The sequence below is a fragment of the Neodiprion virginianus genome, chromosome 7, assembly GCF_021901495.1.
Source record: "Neodiprion virginianus isolate iyNeoVirg1 chromosome 7, iyNeoVirg1.1, whole genome shotgun sequence".
NCBI classification, from domain to species: Eukaryota; Metazoa; Arthropoda; class Insecta; order Hymenoptera; family Diprionidae; genus Neodiprion; species Neodiprion virginianus.
The window spans coordinates 6387206-6399774 of record NC_060883.1 but is presented as its reverse complement, the minus strand read 5'-3'; the positions used below and the strand labels follow the sequence as shown (position 1 = coordinate 6399774).

The following is a 12569-nucleotide window of genomic DNA, read 5'->3' as shown; positions in this document are numbered from 1 at the left end:
TGAAAATATGACATCACGATGAATTAAAATACACACGTTTTACATTTATCGTTTTGCGCGTGAGAAGAACCGAAAAGAAAGAAAAAAAAAAAATACAAAACAAAACAAAAAAGATACCCTCAGCACAGCGAAAAGCTAATTTTTCCATAAATGAACAAAAGCTTGTAGAGGAATGTGTTGAACGATCTTTATTGAATTCGAATTGCGCTAAATAACCTGAAATAATACGCTTTAACGAAAAAAAGAGCAAAAACAAAATACCCAAGGCAGGTTTAGAAAAATCATTTATACGGTTGATTATTCGTCGTTTAGAAGCTTTTGATTTTTCCATTCAAGCCAAGGCACTCAGGGCAACAGTATGCATACGTCAATGAATTTATTTATACGATCTGCATAGATTACATATAATAATTGGTTGTATGCCCGATATTTGAATTCGTGCAAACGTATCTTGCAGCAAACACATGCGTATAATTCGAATGAAATTGCGTAATACGTCGTCTTTCAAAACTTGAATGCCAGTTCTTCGAACTTATCCAAATTTCATAATACACGTTATACGTACACAGAGTGATTCTCTAACGGCCAAACGATCGGTCGTCTGCTGCAATTTAATGCGCATGCGCCAAGATTCGAGAGCAGTTGTTTGTCAGGGCGACCAACTGTCGTAAAATCAAATTACAGTTCGCCGCGATGTGTTTAAACTACAAAATTTCTCACAGCTATCGGCCAGCGATGGCCACCAAGCTTAATATAATAGATTCATCGATTGATCGAGTCCAAAAACAAAAAACAAAAAAAAAAAAAAATCGAACACGACTCGTTTCGTTTTTTTTTTTTTTTTCGTTTTTATTTTTTTTTATTATAACGGTACGTATGAAACCAAACTTCGTAAATTTCAGTATGGAGTCTTGATGGCTGAAAAGTTTTTTGATAATTTGTAGTTTCATTAAAAATATATTTCTATTCTTAGGTGAAAATATTCATTTTCCTTTCACTTATTTATACCAAATAAGTGAGACATTGATAATAATTCGTGCAATAATAGCATAAATTGATGTTGTGTCGCAATCGTTCGTATGGAAGTGAAAAAAACAAAAGCCAACTCTGATGAAAAATAATCGATTGTAGTCGAAAAATTAATCGATTGGTGTTGGTCATTTTTGGCTATCGGTATTGAACATAACTTTCACGGAAAAACTGTCGATATTTTTGAGGTTACATTCACGACGGTTGCTCGCCCTGACAAACAAATGCTCTCGGATCGTAGCGCATGCGCATTAAATTGCAACAGACGACGGACCGTTCGCTCGTTTGATAATCACTCCGTATAACTGCTATAGACCTCCCACTCTCCCCCTTCCCCTAAAACGTGTATAATTATGTAAATGCGTATATCATACGTGACAATATTCTATGTACAGTACGATTTGAGAGTTTGCGAGATCCCCAAGAATCTTCACGGAGAGTTATTTATATTTTCATTAGTTACGGCACAATTCTAAAATTATTTAATATCATTTAAGTGAAATTTATTTCATTAATATATTCGCTCTTCTTTTATTTCCTCATTTCGATTCTTATTACTGTCGGAAAATTGCTCAATGGTGGTTTATATAACGATTATGAATATATATATATTTCAATATTTGAACTCTGCATCGTCATATTATATGTATCAGTTACTTCATTCGTGAGAATCCTTATTCTCGAGGAGCTCGAGAGTAATTTCTCGACGCATTGTTGATTTAAATTTCAACTCAAGAAACGTCGCATGTAAATAAATACGTGAATTGAGTAATTTGAATGCAGTTCAAGAGTCCCGAAAGAAAAACTGTGAATTATATATTGAAATTTGAATACTAACGAATACAACGCGAAATTATGTCAACGTTTGTGATTTTCAAATTAAATATGCTCCCGATCCGTATCTGTGAAAAATAGAAATAAATCCCAAACAAAAAAAAAAAACAAAAAAATCGCAAGATTTTGCCGATCTCTGTGAATAAAATTAAAATTAAGTTTCATTGAATCGTAATATTTTACTTTCAACTCAATGACCGTAAATTATTGCGACGCAGGATTTGTTCGTAGCAAAACACTCCGACTGGTCAAACTTACTGTATCGTAAAACTGTCTTTACATGCGTATACGCACATTATACAATTATAACGACACGTAATTGCATAAAAATTGATTCAAAAAGAAGGAGAGAAAAAAAAATAAATAAAGAAATAAACAAAAAGAAGAAAGAAAGAAAATTCTAATAGTCGGTAATAACAGAGTCACTTTGACGTTGTAAGAATGAAAGCTATAATATTTAGCGTATGATTGCATGAGGTGAGAGCGTGTGCTAACTGCTGATATATACATATATATATATATATATATATATATATACATGTGTGTGTATATATATATATTAAAATATATAATATACATATATATATATATACATACATACAGCATCAAGCATTTCCAATAATACCAACACCAATAAATACTCCTAAAATTAAATGTAAAGTAACGTAAATGTTATCGAAAGAGTTATTATTATCTATATTATTATTATTATCATTATTATTATTATTGTGATTATTATTGTGATTATTATTATTATCATTATTATTATCACTACCTTTAATTCATTATATATATAAATGGTTATATAATAAATTAAGGTCAGTCGTATAATAATCATATATTATTATAGTCTATTTGTTGATGTTTCAGATATTTTATTAAATGTTGATATAATGTACGACGACGACATTCCTTGTTTGCGAGAAGATGTGAACGGTAGAAAAAAACAAAAAGGCGGACCGCAACCGAGTTAGATTGAAAAAGAATAAAACGGTGCAAAAAAAAAAAAAAAAAAAAAAAACACGTGTCGCATTAAACGAAGAGAGGAGAGAAATTTTTTTATTTTTTTTTTGTTAAACATGTGTAAGAAACAAAAAAAAAAAGAAGACAAGGATTCGAAACGAAACAAAAGTACACCAACTCAACACAGTCTCGTTATAACAATAATATAATCGCTTCAAACTTCTCTCAGCTACTGTAAATAAATTTTTCATCCGTACATGCATACAACCAATGGGGGGAACAAAAGTTATTATACATACATACAATCACCGTTCTAAATCGCAATTATGTTGTACTTTGAACAGCAGTTTTATCCTCCAACAACCGAAATACCTTCGCACGATCGAATCGGTAATGTCTGTTAAAGAAAAGGAGACGTTTTTTTTTTTTAAACATTTCTTTTTTTTTTCCCCTCTCTCTTTTTCCTTCAATTTTTTCCGTTTTTTTCCCCCCTACGCTGATAAAAGGTGACTAAAGATCTATAATGCATGTAGGGTGCGTTTTGTATAAGGATTTGTAACTGTTGTATCCATAATAAGCATTGGAGCTAAAAATTTTTACCGTAATGTTAGATAAAAGGAGGAGAAAAGAAAAAAAAAAAACAAGTTAAAACATTAAAAATTTTGTAGTAGCCGCATAAGAGACGTTCGTATAATAATAGTAACGAAAATCCGATGTCTACGATTACATAACTGTTTCCATTTGCTATATTATTATTATATAAAAATCAACGGTATCATCATAAATTGTGCAAACACTGCGCGTGACATTGCGATTTAATATATCATCAGGTCACTGTCATACAGAATGAAAGAATGAGAGGAAAAAATAAATGGAGAAAAAGTTTAACAAATCGATTCTTGGCCATTTAAGACGGTTGAACTCTGATTATAATTGATATTTTTACTACCGCTGTTATTGTTATGAAATACAAAACCTTGATTATTCTCGTTTAATGTATACCGTGATATTTTTTGATTTTGAATCGTTTTACACAATTTTACAAACCAAATGTGTTGTAAATAAAATTGTTCATGCAGTTAAAAAATAATTTTTAATAATGGTAACGATAACGCTTAAATGGTACAAGAAGGAATGCTAAGAAAATAATAACAGCAGCAAGTTTTTACGGGCATGACGATTATAAGTTAAATATATTATACAAACAGTTTCGCAAGTTTAAAAATTTTACGTAGCAGCAATATCGTCAGTATTTTTTAAAGCATGATGATTGCGTTGCAACGACATGAAATTGCGTTACGTTAAAAAAAAAAAAAAAACGTCGTCAAATGATTCGAGAGTCTTATCGCAGGTGAACAACCAATTGAATGACTGTATATATACATATAATGAATATGTACAGTATACATGAAATATTATTATTATTATTATACTGTATAAATTACGCCGAATAAAAATTTTTCACGACGGTTAAAATCCACGGTAGAAGGATGAATTAATTTCATATCGAACATATCAGATTCCGCATGATGTTTAAGACAATACGATATCCTACATACACATATATCATATATCTATATACGTAATATATGATATATACGGTATATACGTCATGTGAATGGAAAAGAGAAGAAAAGTAATTTCAGCAATATACGCCTGTATTATGTTACAACATTACGACTTGTGGCTTTTCTCATAGTGAAAAAGAAATTCGTTAATTAATATTACATTACGTATAGATTGCCCAAACATTGCATGGAATATTATAAGCTTCCGAGATTAAACGAATGAAACTCTGCGCATAAGATGAGAAATAAGGAAAATCGTATAAAAAATATCCTCATTATTACATATAATATATAAATTGTGAAATAAATTGGCGAAGTGTAGGGTACGTAATGGCTAAAAAGATCGATTTCATAATGAAGGCGGTGAAGAACGTTTAACGTACGTATAAAATAAAAAAAAAAAAACGAACATTATTATCGTATAATATTATTACGAACGTGGTGGTCGACATTTAAGCGTCACAATTTGAAATTTGTTCTTATCTGCAATTGTAAAGCGAAGATTAGTAAAAAAAATTTGAAAAAAAAAAAAAAAAAAAAATTGCTGAAACAGTAATTAATAATTTGTAACGTTTTGTAAATAAATTGGCATATCAATTTTAAATCAAGACTTCACTTGACGAAGATAAAAAAAATACATATACATATATATATATATATATAACAGTATATATATATATATATTGTATGTATAAACGAGAAGGAGGAGAAACAAAAATTAAAACGAAAATAAAAAATAAACGCAAAGTAAGAAAAAAAGTTTTCATTCTCATCAATTATGCTCTGCTGGTTTGGAGCTGTAGTCATATCGTTAGTGTTTAAGTCTGTATGTGACGATGTTAATTATTGTAATATATAAAATTAATAAGTAGGAGCATATCAAACTGTTTGTCTGGTATTACTGGGCATGCTTCGATAGATTTTTTTATAACAAAAAAAAAAAAAAAAAACGACAAGAAAAAGAACAAAAAGAACAAAAATAACAACAATAACAATAACAATAATACTAATAATACTAATAATAATAATACTAATAATAATACTAATAATAATACTAATAATAATACTAATAATAATACTAATAATAATAATAATAATAATAATAATAATAATAATAATAATAAAAACAATTTGTTTCACACTCTTTCTTAAATTTCAGACTCAATTGTTCGAAGCGAACCTAATATTTGTCAGAGCAATTGCACCTTCGAAAAAAATGGGAAAAAAAATTGAAAAACAAACAAAAAATAATATCGAAAAAATGGAGAAGGAAAATTTAAACGAAAAAAGGAAGAAAAAAAAAAATATATATATATATATATATGTATGTATATATATATATATATACATAAAGAAAAGAAAAGAAAATTATCCTCGTTTTTCACCTCTGCGGAGTGTTTTGGGCCCTTCCGTCCAATACGCCATGTACCTCTGTCATAATTTATTTAATTTTTGCAAATTAATTAAAATAAAAATTGTTAATCCTAAAATTTTAAGTGTGAATGTACGTTATACTATATACATCATTCCTTTGTTTAACTGTAAGACCTGTAAGCTGGGCAATTCTCTGTGACGAGTATTGAGGCGACAACTCCTGATTAATACGAACGTATCTTCTGAATTAAAATCGAGATAAATAAGAAAGTATAAGGCATACATGTATAATGCGAGACGCGACAAAGATTCTCCTTTGTCAAAATTTATTTTACTGCGGATGATATGATATGATATATATCCGGAGGAATATATCGTACGTATATATATATACGCAATTAACGAATATTATGAAAATTAATTTTATTGTTACTGTAAAATTATCACGCAATATATAAAAGATATAAAAAAAAAGGCAGCCTTGCAATTTCATCAACTATAGTTTATATACATCGTATATTAAGGAATTATCGGGCTATTTAACTGCAGATATTATATTTCCAATTGGGATATGGCACCTCGTATATTATTTACGATTGTATGATCTTACCTGCTTTTCCAGAAATTTTAACGCAATATGATCTCGCGACAAGTCACTTTCACTTCTTATCTGTAAAAGTGCCCTTGAGAATGATTTACTTAGTTTGAGTAACAAAAAATTTCAATTGTTCTGTTCTTATTGAACATATTTTACATTTGTTTGCAATTTCTCAATCTTTGATCAAGTTTTCACTCACGTTCCTGTTTTCAATCCTGCATGCATATTTCAGGAACAGATTGAAAGGAATCAATACATGTAAGAGGACAAATTCCAATGTTTATTGAGTCAAAGTATAGACAATACAGATATCAGATTCACAATTTTATCAGAATGTCCCAACAGGTGTCGAACATTACAGGTAAGTGGTTATGCAAAGGTTTCATAATTAACGACAATTTTAGTCTTCCTACACGGAGGGAAAGGAATTCTTGAACCAAGCAAATAAATTTTCTTGGAGTCCATTCGCTTCAATCTATTATCCCTTGTTTGTTCCGAACACGATGATTTCAATTCACCAATTTCGATTGAGTTAGTTTGTCGTAATGATTGAGTCAAGCGAATTCCTTGATTCGTCAAAAGTCTTTCTTGTCGCGATCGAGTGAAGTATCGATTCGAGTGAACATTTTGATGTGTTTCCGAAATTGAGTCAACTAAATATCATTTCATTTCAGGTTTATGTATCGTTCCTCCAAGTCGCATGTTCGTTGACAGAGACGTTTAACTACTTCGAATAAAATAAATGCATGAATGTAGCCGAGGAATAATTTACATCGATCGAATGCCATACTTCATTGATCGAACCGGAGCTTGTTTGGCGTAATTGGTTGAATCAGTTGCACCAATTCGTTGACTGAAGAACACAAAGACGGATACCTCAGAGAGTTCTGCCTCTATTGACTCTACCTAACGGGCTCGCACCGACATTCGTAGCAGCCAAAGTAGTGTCGGTATGGAGCTTGCGTTGGTATGAAATGAGTACGAAAGAATACTCGTCGACTGCGACTTAGGAATGTCGATCAGCTCGATCATCACCGTGAGAGGACGCGTAGCCGCGTCCACCGCCAACCACCGCAACAACCTCCGAGCACCTCCAACCACCTCCAAACACTTCCTAATCGCTCCAAGCACCGCTAAACACCCCCTGCCACCTCCTACCACCACCAACCGACCCCTACCACCTGGAAGCACCTCCTATCAGCTCCTACTACCTCCTACCATTTCCGAACACTTCCTACCACCTCCTACCACCTCCTGCTAGCGCCTACCACCGCCTACCATTTCCGAACACCTTCAACCACCTCCGACCACCTTCATCTTCTTCGTCCCCCTGCTCGTCCGTGTATTCTATAATATTATTATTCATAATTCTTTCAACAATTTTTCATTTGCTCTCTCGATCTTGAATTTTCGCAGGAATAGAATCGGAACGCTGTTTTAGTCAAGTCGCAAGTGAAGTATCTACGTTGGGTAGAGAAGCAGAATTGTTTTTCGAAAAGTATTCTTATGAATATCCTTAGTCAACGGCTAACCATCGAAGGGTAGCCGCTTGAGTCTGGAATCGGCAGGAAAGATAAAGTGCGTATTTCTTGTCTGAAACGTAAAATCTAAAATCGTACATCATATCATATCATCGTACATCATACATCATGCATCATCATACATCATACATAGTATTGAAGTTCGAAACCAACGTTTGGATGTTCGGACGTTCAGAAAGTGATGTAACCCAAAATTTTTTTTCTCTTGACGTCATCGGTCTAGAATCAGCTAGCCGAATTCCTCAGTCTGGAAACAACCGCGCGGTAGAGCGGACGTATGAGAATCGCGCTCCGCAGATTTCGAGTAACGGGTTCTCTACCTCCTGAATCCTGCGCTCCGGGTCCACTTTCTGGTGCAACTCGAGCTCCAGGACAAGCGCTCCGTAGTTTCGGCTGTCCAGGTACTTGACCTGATGACTTTTGACCTTCCGGACTAATTTTTGAGTTTACAAGTTTGATCATTCAAAACGTCATGTTTTGTACTATCAAGGCAATAGCTAATAAAATTGCAATAATTTTTTATAATTTTCTCATAAATTTCTTGGTGAAATGTGTCGGTAAAAAAATTATATTAATCCTTATTCAATATTTTTGATGTGTTACAATACTGAGAATATTTATCAGTATTCGAGTTATAAAACGAGGTGGTTGGCGGTGGTTGGAAGTAGATGGAGGTAGACGAGAAGGAGGACGAGAAGGACAAGGATTTGTGCTCGGTGAGTTTAAAATTTGATTAGTATTTCATGGCAATTGTAATGATATTTCGTCTAAAATTTTTCAAACTTGTCATATTTACAATCAATTATCTCAATTCATTTTTCGCGCAAGCACATATTCAGTAGCTTCAAATGCACTGATAAATTTATTACATATTTATTAATTAACTAATTGTATTGATCCTTACACAATATATTTGATGTGTTCTTATACTGAAAATATTTATTATTATTCCAGGTATGACCCGAGGTGGTTGGCAGTGTCGTTGGAGGTGGTTGGAGGTGGTCGCAGGTGGACAAGGAAGAGGAGGAGTTGTGCTCGGTGAGTAAAACATTTTCATAATATTTGATGGCAATGCAGTTATATTTCATCCATAAGTTTTCAAACTTGCTATGTTTACAATAAATTATGTCAATTCATTTTTCGCGCAAGCACATATTCAGTAGCTTGGAAGGCGCTAATATAATTTATTACATATTGATTGATTATTTATTCATATTATGCGTTACATAATATTTATAATGTGTTCGTACACTAAAAATATTTGTTACCATTCTAGGTATAACCCAAGGTGGTTATCGGTGGTTGATGGAGGTGGTTGGCGGTGGTCGAGCTGGACAAGGAGGAGGACGAGGAAGACGAGGAGAACAAGGTGGACGAGGAGGACGAGGAGGACGAGGATTTGTGCTCGGTGAGTAAAACAATTTTACAATATTCAATGGCAATTGTAATTATATTTTATCTAAAATTTTGGAAACTTGTCACGTTTACAATAAATTATTTCAATTCATTTTTCGCGCAAGCACAAATTCAGTAGCCACGAACGCGCTAATGAAATGTATTATATTATTGATTACTCAATTGATTATATTAATCCTTACACAACATTTTTGATGTGTTCTTATACTGAAAACCTTTATTACTATTTCAGGTATGAACCGAGGTGGTTAGCAGTAGTCGTTGGAGGTGGTTGGAGGTGGTCGCAGGTGGACGAGGAGGAGGAGGATTTGTGCTCGGTGAGTAAAACATTTTCATAATATTTGATGGCAATGCAGTTATATTTCATCCATAAGTTTTCAAACTTGCTATGTTTACAATAAATTATGTCAATTCATTTTTCGCGCAAGCACATATTCAGTAGCTTGGAAGGCGCTAATATAATTCATTACATATTGATTGATTATTTATTCATATTATGCGTTACATAATATTTTTAATGTGTTCGTACACTAAAAATATTTGTTACCATTCTAGGTATAACCCAAGGTGGTTATCGGTGGTTGATGGAGGTGGTTGGCGGTGGTCGAGCTGGACAAGGAAGAGGACAAGGAAGACGAGGAGAACAAGGTGGACGAGGAGGACGAGGAGGACGAGGATTTGTGCTCGGTGAGTAAAACAGTTTTACAATATTCAATGGCAATTGTAATTATATTTTATCTAAAATTTTGGAAACTTCTCACGTTTACAATAAATTATTTCAATTCATTTTTCGCGCAAGCACAAATTCAGTAGCTATAAATGCACTTATAAGATTTATTATATTATCAATTAATTGATTACTTATGTTAATCCTTACACCATATTTTTGACGTGTTCTCATACTGAAAATATTTATTACTATTCAAGGTATATCCTGAGGTGGTTATCGGTGGTTGTTGGAGGTGGTTGGCGGTCGTTGGAGGTGGCCGGAGGTGGACAAGGAGGACGAGGAATTTTGCTCGGTGAGTTTACCATTTTTACAGTATTCGATGAAGTAGGATCAGGATCAGAAGTGGGATCAGGAGTAGAAGTAGGATGAGGGGTGGATGTAGAAACAGGAGTAGGAGTAGGTGTAGTAGTAGAAATAGGACTCGGAGTAGGGATAGGAGTAGAAGTAGGAATAGTAGGAGTTAGAGTGGGATTAGGAGTAGGAGTAGTCGTCGTAATAGGAGTAGGAGTAGGAGTAGGAGCAGAAGTAGGTAGGGCGGGGTGGGTCGTGAGAGGGGAGGGGATGGGCGGAGGGAGGGGCGCGGAGGGGCGGGAAGGGGATATTATCATATGAAGTTATCAGTAATAAGCGATTGCGGGTAAAATATTAGATTACTTTTGTAAGTATTTATGAATAGAGCCTCTATGAATATTCGTTGTTGGTATATAAGGTCTGGCAAAGTACCTACTTTCTGTAAGAGATGTTGAAGATTTTTAACATAATTATGTTTCAGTTCTGTGCCCCACCTAGTGATCCGCTAGTACATATCCTCCGACGTGACATCGCTCTGCTACGTATGAAGAAGAAAAGATTTATTAAGATGCAAATTGCTCCTCTCTTCTTGCCATTGTGCTTTCAGCCATTGTTGTGCCGTGTGTTTAAAATTTAGGACAGTATGTAATATAGAATAACAGGTACAGCTACGAATATAGGACTACAGTAAATCTTATAGAAATGAGCTCTCATTGAGATTTCTCTGTATTTATAACTCGACGCGAGAAGGCAAAAATCAACGTAATGCCATCTGTAAGGTAATTGGACTCGTATTTCCACTACGAGAACTCGTTGGGCATTTTGCGGTGAAGTTTGAAAAATTGTTATACAAGAAATTGAATAACTATAAAAATGGATAAAAAATATTATCTCTAATACTGAATGTAGCTAATACAGCTTTAACCGTATATTGATTATGTTAATGATCTATTGTGACAAGATCGGAATTAGATAAGCTCTCTAAATACTCTTTTCTAGACTATTAATTTATATCATGTATATATAAATGTATATTTCTTCAGTTTATACAATCACTGCACTAGGATTACCCTTGCCACGTTTTATGGTGCGCTTGTGTAATTTGTATATTATTAACCTTACGTTTTACTCTATTTGCGACAAGTTGTGAGTGTTTCTAATTTCTTGGCAATTATTTATGTACATGTATGTGTATATATGTATATGTATACTTATGCATGCGTATATACATATATACACATATATAAAACTAGATTTTTACAATAAACACAGAGGTTTTAGTATATTCACATACGGATTTCTGTGTATAGGTATACTTGAACTAAAATATCCTTATCTCTAATACGGAGTTCTTCGTAATTCGCATTTGTTCTTGTAACCCAATGTCCTACGTACGATGGCAAAAATCGAGATCCAACTTAACTGAGTCTCAAAGCCCTGTTGACATAAAAGCAGCTATTTGATAGAAATTATAGTTTGCAGTTTACACAGCCCATTGCATGATATTTCAATTTAAATACATATGTTTCAATGTATTTAGGAATAATTTATCAAATATATAGAGGTCATGTGCAAATAATAAATGAATTGATTCGACCGCAGTTTGATGTATTTATTAGAGCTTTAACAATAAATTTAAGCTTTGTTACTTCTTTTATTTTATTATGGATAATCAAAAACATTTCCGACTATTCGTGCTGTGGAAGCATGGGGATTAAACCAAATGTAGCAAAAGATTAGAAACAGTGTATGTAGAGTACGGGTATGTTTCTAATAATGCAAACACGTGCCGCTAGCTTAGTTTTGACATATCTAGAATACCACGCCTTGCGAATTAGCTTTCCAGACAGAGATGAATAAACGATTTTAAGGACTGCATTCTCGTTGTTGAATACTCTATGCCTCATGGGAAAAGAAAATCTGTAACGACGAAATTGATGCACCGGATCATCGTCGACTTCAACTTTTGAAATATCCTAGCATTTCCGAACACCTCCAACCATCCTATTTACCTATATTACTAGATTAGCTATGATATGAAAAGAGAAGAATTATTCATTTTGAAATGGGATTCTATTCGACACGCGCTCGATGTATCCCATAACATTAATATTCAAAATTATTCCAACAACTTTTCATTTGCTCTCTCGATCTTGAATTTTCATAGGCATAGAATCGAAACGCTGTTTTAGCTGGTCGCAAGTGAAGTAACTGCGTTGGGTGGA

General features: G+C 33.3%; 2 long non-coding RNA genes across 2 annotated transcripts; both read left to right on the top strand.

Moving 5' to 3' along the window:
• The first annotated feature begins 8249 nt into the window (after positions 1 to 8249).
• LOC124308485 (uncharacterized) lies at positions 8250 to 8894 on the top strand. Its single transcript, XR_006909000.1, has 3 exons — positions 8250 to 8308; positions 8532 to 8623; positions 8862 to 8894. It is a non-coding gene; the product is annotated as an uncharacterized LOC124308485 (long non-coding RNA).
• Positions 8895 to 9245: 351 nt separating this feature from the next.
• On the top strand, positions 9246 to 10884 carry LOC124308486 (uncharacterized). The gene is made up of 3 exons (XR_006909001.1): positions 9246 to 9315; positions 10251 to 10345; positions 10826 to 10884. It is a non-coding gene; the product is annotated as an uncharacterized LOC124308486 (long non-coding RNA).
• The last annotated feature ends 1685 nt before the right edge of the window (positions 10885 to 12569 follow it).